This window comes from Chlorocebus sabaeus, chromosome 26 (assembly GCF_047675955.1).
Source record: "Chlorocebus sabaeus isolate Y175 chromosome 26, mChlSab1.0.hap1, whole genome shotgun sequence".
Classification (NCBI taxonomy): Eukaryota; Metazoa; Chordata; class Mammalia; order Primates; family Cercopithecidae; genus Chlorocebus; species Chlorocebus sabaeus.
Genome location: NC_132929.1, coordinates 56,845,419 through 56,851,703, shown reverse-complemented (window position 1 = coordinate 56,851,703; position 6,285 = coordinate 56,845,419). Strand labels below are relative to the sequence as shown.

Below are 6,285 nucleotides of genomic sequence, written 5' to 3'. Positions count from 1 at the left end.
TATAAATATGGGTAATATAGTAGTAACTGAGAAGCAGCTTGGTTAATTGAAGCCAGTCCCAAGAGCTATCCTATAATTATGGAGTGATTGTGTCTGGTATGCCCTGAAGCATGGCAAAGATCTTTTATGCAAAGACGCAAGGCAAATAATTTTGCATCCCATTAATGTCTAAGATACAGCTTTAACCTAGGAAATGATGCTAAGCATTCTTAAGAGTTTGATAAGTAAAAAGAATGTCTTGACTTAGACACCAACTGTTTGTCTTTATGGCATATGACCCCAGTCACCAGCTGGCAGTTCTAAAAGATAATGGCTCCACCATTGTACCTCAGGCTCTTGGCAAATCCATCTGAGTGTGAAATAACTAGAAAAGTTTTTCTCAGACCTGAATAGATGAGAATAAAACATAAAAAATCAGGGATGAGGATTACACTCTAAAGGTCAACAATTCCTAAGTCAATAACCAGGACTCCAGCGTTTACAATACTGACATTACCTTTTTTTCTTTTCTTTTCTTTTCTTTTTTTTTCCAAGATGGAGTTTCTCTTTTGTTGCCCAGGCTGGAGTGCAATGGCGTGATCTCCACTCACTGCAACCTCTGCCTCCCAGGTTCAAGCGATTCTCCTGCCTCAGCCTCCCGAGTAGCTGGGATTACAGGCACCCGCCACCACACCCAACTAATTTTTTTTTTTTTTTTTTTTTTTTTTTTGGTATATTTAGCAGAGATGGGGTTTCACCATGTTGGTCAGGCTGGTCTTGAACGCCCAACCTCTGGCGATCCACCCGCCTCGGCCACCCGAAGTGCTAGGATTACAGGGACATTACCTTTTCTTGAAATGTTAACAGAGGCTGGGTGTGGTGGCTCATGCCTGTAATCTCAGCACTTTGTAAGGCATAGGTGAGAGGACTGCTTGAGCCCAGGATTTTGGGACCAGCCTGGGCGACATAGTGGTATCCTGCCTTTAAATAAATAATCAAAATTAAAAACAAAAAAACTGTAGATATCTCCATTCTTCATTCATATCTTGATGTTAGCCACATTCCTAAATAATCCCCCATAAGAAGACTATTATGTTTTTAATTTGACAGATTAAACCTCCAGACTACAGATTTATTTATTTAAAACTTCCAGATTATAAATTTATAATCCAGATTATAAATTTATTTTTAAAATGTTGCTGTGGAATGAGTACAGAAGGGATTGATGTAAAAATATGTGTGTACCCTGCAGTTTCCTTCTGTACCTTTTCACATATTTGGTGAGGTTTTTTATTTGTTTGTTTTGTCTGCTTTTTGAGACAGGGTCTCACTCCATCACCCAGGCTGAAGCACAGTGGCACAATCTTGGCTCGCTGTAGTCTCAACCTCTCGGACTCAAGTGATCCCCCCACCCAGAAGAATGAGAGGACTGTTCTGAAGATGATACTGTGAAGAAGATGATATAAATGAAGTAGTCCCCCCTCCTGAGTAGCTGGGACTACAGGCACACACATCACACCCGGCTAATTTTTTGTATTTTTTGTAGAGACAGGGTCTTGCTATGTTGCCCAGGCTGGTCTCAAACTCTTGGGTTCATGCAATTGGCCTGCCTCGCCCTCCCAAAGTGCTGGGATTACAGGTGTGAGCCACCACACCTGGCCTTTCACAGATTTATGTCTAGATGAATGATTTCATTCTTGGGCCTCAACTTCTAAATCTTGAACACCTACCCACCTCTTCTCCCATGTCTTCAGTCTGCAATTCCACCTGCCTCCTAGGCATCTCCACTCCAATGAACTGCAGGCCCCTTCTACTCATTATGGCTGAAATGGAGCTCAGCTCAAACCCCTCCCCATCTACCTGAGCCCTCCTCCCATGCTCCCAGCTCAGCAAATGGCACTCCCCAGAAAGCCAGAGCTAGGTATGTTGGTGTTATCTTTGATTCCTTCTTCTTTTTCACCCTGTATTTCCAGTTGGTCTGGGTCTTGCTAATTTTAATCCTGACTATAATTGAATCCATCCCTCCCTTAATCCAAGCTACAATTCTTTTTTATTTGTATTTTTATTTTTTGAGATAGGGTTTCATTCTGTTACCCAAGCTGTAGAGCAGTGGCGTGATCTTGGCTCACTGAAGCTTGAACATCCTGGGCTCAGGTGATCCTCCTACCCCAGTCTCCTGAGTAGCTGGGACTACAAGCAAGCACCACCATGGCTGGCTAATTTTTTGTATTTTTAGTAGAGATGGGGCTTCACCATGTTGTCCAGGCTGGTCTTGAACTCCTGGACTCAAGCAATCTGCCTGCCTCACCCTCTCAGAGTGCTGTGATTACAGGCGAGAGCCACCTGCCTGGCCTCAAGCCACAACTCTTTCTTGCATAGATTGCTGTCTTAGCTTCTAGGCTCTGCCTCAATTCTTGTCCCCCATAAAATTTGTTCATGTCCTGTTCCTGCTTCAAATCCTTTAATGACATCCCCTTGACATTAAGATAAGGTCTAAATTCCATTATATGGCCTCTGAGTCCTTTCTTGTCTCTCTAACTTTAGCCATTTCCCACCTCATCAGGACCTTCTCTCAATCCCTTAAAGAGACCATACTCTCTTCTCTTACCCCCATTAGACTCCACAAGGACAGGAAGAATAGTTGCCTCGATTATCATCACATTCCTAGGGCCCAATGCCTCATCTGGCCCTTGATATGTAGCCATGGTCTGTGGGTCTTTGGTGCATTGCAATTTCCCTTCTAACTGGTCATTATAAAAAAATATACTTTTATTTTATAAAAATAAAATAAAATAAAACAGCATCTTGCTTTGGTGCCCAGGCTAAAGTGCAGTGGTGTGATCATAGCTCACTGCAGCCTCAGACTCCTGGGCTCAAGCAACTGCCCTGCCTCAGCCTCTCAAGTAGCTGGGACTACAGGAGCTCGCCACTATGCCCTGCTATATTGTGTGTGTGTGTGTGTGTGTGTGTGTGTGTGTGTGTGTGTGTGGAGATGGGGTTTGGCTACGTTGCCCAGGCTAGTCTTGAACTCCTGGCCTCCTCATGATATCCTCCCACCATGGCGTCCCAAAGCACTGAGATTATAGGCATGAGCCACCTCTCCTGGCCTAAAGATGTATTTGTAAGCTTTTTTTTTTTTTTTTTTTTTTTTTGCCATAGGTTCTCACTCTGTCACCCAGACTGGAGTGCAGTGGTGCAATCTTGGCTTACTGCAGCCTCAACTTCCCGGGCTCAAGTGATCCTCCCACCTCAGCCTCCTGAGTAGGTGGGACTACAGGTGCCCACCACCATGCCTGCCTCAGCCTCCCAAAGTGCTGGGATTATAGGCATGAGCCACCTTGCCTGACCTAAAGATGTATTTTAATTCCCATATTCCACTCTTGAATTCCTATCAGACCAAGTAACCTTATCCTCCTAAGATTGTTTGTACTATACTATATTATATCTCACGTCCACGTTATTACCAGTGAAATAATACATTTCACTCATTTACAAAATAAGGCTCTTCCTGTAGAAGTCACACCTGTCTTCCATAAAAACTGGTTTCACAAGTCTATCTAGGTGTTTGTCTCCTCTTCTAATTTGAATCTAAAGCCTTTCTGATCTGGTCGCCCTATCTCCAGGACACGAATATTAATCTCAGCCCTCTTGAGGGACATTCCTTCCCGAGTCATGTGTCAGTTTGCTATTTCACAGGATGTTAATGTTTCACGTTGTTGAAGTGTTGCAATATTTGGAGACTCTGATAGTCAGAAATTTCTTCTTTGTGTCTAACAAATTGCTCCTGCTGTAATTTTGAAATGGGCACTCCAGGAAGGGAGAGTTCCACACATCTCCCTGATCCCCACCTCCCACCCCCCATAATCTTAGAGTGAAGAGTAGAGATCCATGAAGCCCATTCCTTCTTTCATGGCACCCGGCCCTGGAGTCTGATTCTCCCATGTTGACAGAACAACACCAATCATGGGTGAGTTGGACTCTCCATTTCATGTTTTCATTCTTATTTTTCACACATTTGTGTGTCATACTCATGCAGGGGTCATGCTAATATTCTCTGTATCATTCCAATTTTTGCATATGTGCTGCTGAAGCAGGCACTATTTTATGTTTTTAAATCTAATGAGATAAGGTTTATTTTATTTTGTCATGTAATTTCAAAGGAATTACTAGTTTATCAAATTTTAAGCAACATACTGTTAGAAAAATAATGTGAAAAGTGTCTTTCTCTTTACCACATCAAATAAGGAGAAGGGATAAATTTTTTAAAAATCAGTAACTTCTGAAAACATACAGAGGAAAGTCTGAACGAATTCACTTTAGATGCCAAAGTCTTTGAAGAATGTGGGGACTGTTCTGAAGATGATAGTGTGAAGAAGATGATATAAATGGTTGAAATGGAATTCCAGAGAGGTTCCTTTTCTGTGGTCCTTCACTGTTCTTACCTTGCCAATCCATAGCCCTGAATAAACACAAACAGGCCAGGTGCAGTGGCTCACGCCTGTAATCCCTCCCAGCACTTAGGAAGGAGAAAGTGGGAGGATCGCTTGAGCCCAGGAGTTCGAGACCAGTGTGAACAACATGCAAAACCCATGTCTCTACAAAAAATATTAATGAAAAAAATTAGCGGGGTGTGGTGGTGTACACCTGTGGTCCCAGCTACTTGGAAGGCTGAGATGGGAGGAAGATCACCTGAGCCTACGAGGTTGACGCTGCAGTGAGCCGTGATTACACCACTGTGCTTCAGTCTGGGTGACAGAGCAACACCCTCTCTCAAAATAAATAAAAACACAAACACCTGTCTCCTTTGTTCTTCATCATGGGCTGCTCTGCTTGGCTATGGAAATTGGTATCTCGTTGCACAACATCAGCCGTGCCTTCAATATTGCTCATGAGTCTTCTTACTCATGAGTCTTCCTTGTTGATGTCCTGTTCCAGTCAGACCACACCTGGTATCATACACAATTCTGGAGCCACATATCCAGAGAGACTGAGACAAGCTGAAGCATGTGCAGGAGCTTAGAAATTCAACCTGTGCCTTGTGAGCAGTCCTTGAAAGAATGTTTGATGTTTAGTTTGAAGAACAGGAGAGCTGATTTCTGAAGTCCAACAGTCATTCAGGAGGTTCCAAGAAATAGAAGTTGGACTAATTGGCAAGAACTGCAGAGAGAAGGATTCAAGGCTCAGAACAAGGAGGAACCTTATAAGAGTTCTCCAGAAATAGAATGGGCTTCCTCAGGAGAGAGTTCCCTTCACTGGAGCTGATTATGTCAAAGTCTAATCTGTCACAGATGGCTGAACTAGAATGCTGGGATCCCTTGTTGAAACCAAGAGGGCCTATTATTCTGTGTTGTAGCTTTCAAATTTATTTTTAAAATGTTTTCTCATTGCATTATGTACAAGAGATACATCATGATGATTAAAACTGGGCTTTTGCCAGGGAGGAGGATATGAAGGCAAAAAAAAAAAAAAAAAAAGATAATTACTGCATGGCATTAGACGTGCCATACTAAAAGGGCGTCTAAGAGCACAAAAGAGGAAGTGACTACTGAAGAAATCAGACTTTTCCTGAAGGAGGTGAGTTTTAAGCCCAATCTTGTAGAATTGAGCCAACGTGTTCATAATCAAAAAGGAGCAAGTACAGTCATTTTGGAAAATAATGTGGAGGTTCCTCAAAAAACCAAAAATAGAATTACCATACGACTCAGCAATTCTGTTTCTGGGTATATATCCAAAGGAATTGGAACTGGAACATCTAAGAGATCTGCACACCTCTGTTTATTTCCGCATTATTCATAACAGCCAAGATAGGAAGCAACCTAAGTGTTTAGCAGTGGATGAATGAATAAAGAAAATGTGATATATACACACGCGATGGAATACTATATACAACCTTTAAAAAACAAGGAATGTCTGTCATTTGAGACAACACAAATGGAATCAGAGGACATCATGTTAAGTGAAATGAGCCTGGCTCAGAAAAACAAATAATGTATCATCTCACTTACATGTGGATTCTAAAAAAGTTCAATCACATGCAAATGGAGAGTAGAAAGAAGGGTGGGTACCAGAGGCTTCGCAGAGATGGAGGGATAGAGAAAGGGGAGATGTTAATCAAAGGGTACAAACTTTCATTTAGACTGGAGATAAGAAACAACGTAGTGATCTACTGAACTGCATGGTGACTACAGTTAATAACAACATATATTTCAGGGCCAGGCGCGGTGGCACATGCCTGTAATCCCAGCACTTTGAGAGGCCAATGTGGGTGGATCTCTTGAGCTCAGGAGTTCAAGGCCAACCCAGACA

The 6,285-nt window shown here is 42.4% G+C and overlaps 1 non-coding gene across 1 annotated transcript; it reads right to left on the bottom strand.

Moving 5' to 3' along the window:
• Positions 1-3,970: 3,970 nt before the first annotated feature.
• On the bottom strand, positions 3,971-4,077 carry LOC119628163 (U6 spliceosomal RNA). The gene has a single exon (XR_005244473.2). It is a non-coding gene; the product is annotated as a U6 spliceosomal RNA (small nuclear RNA).
• Between the last annotated feature and the right edge of the window lie 2,208 nt (positions 4,078-6,285).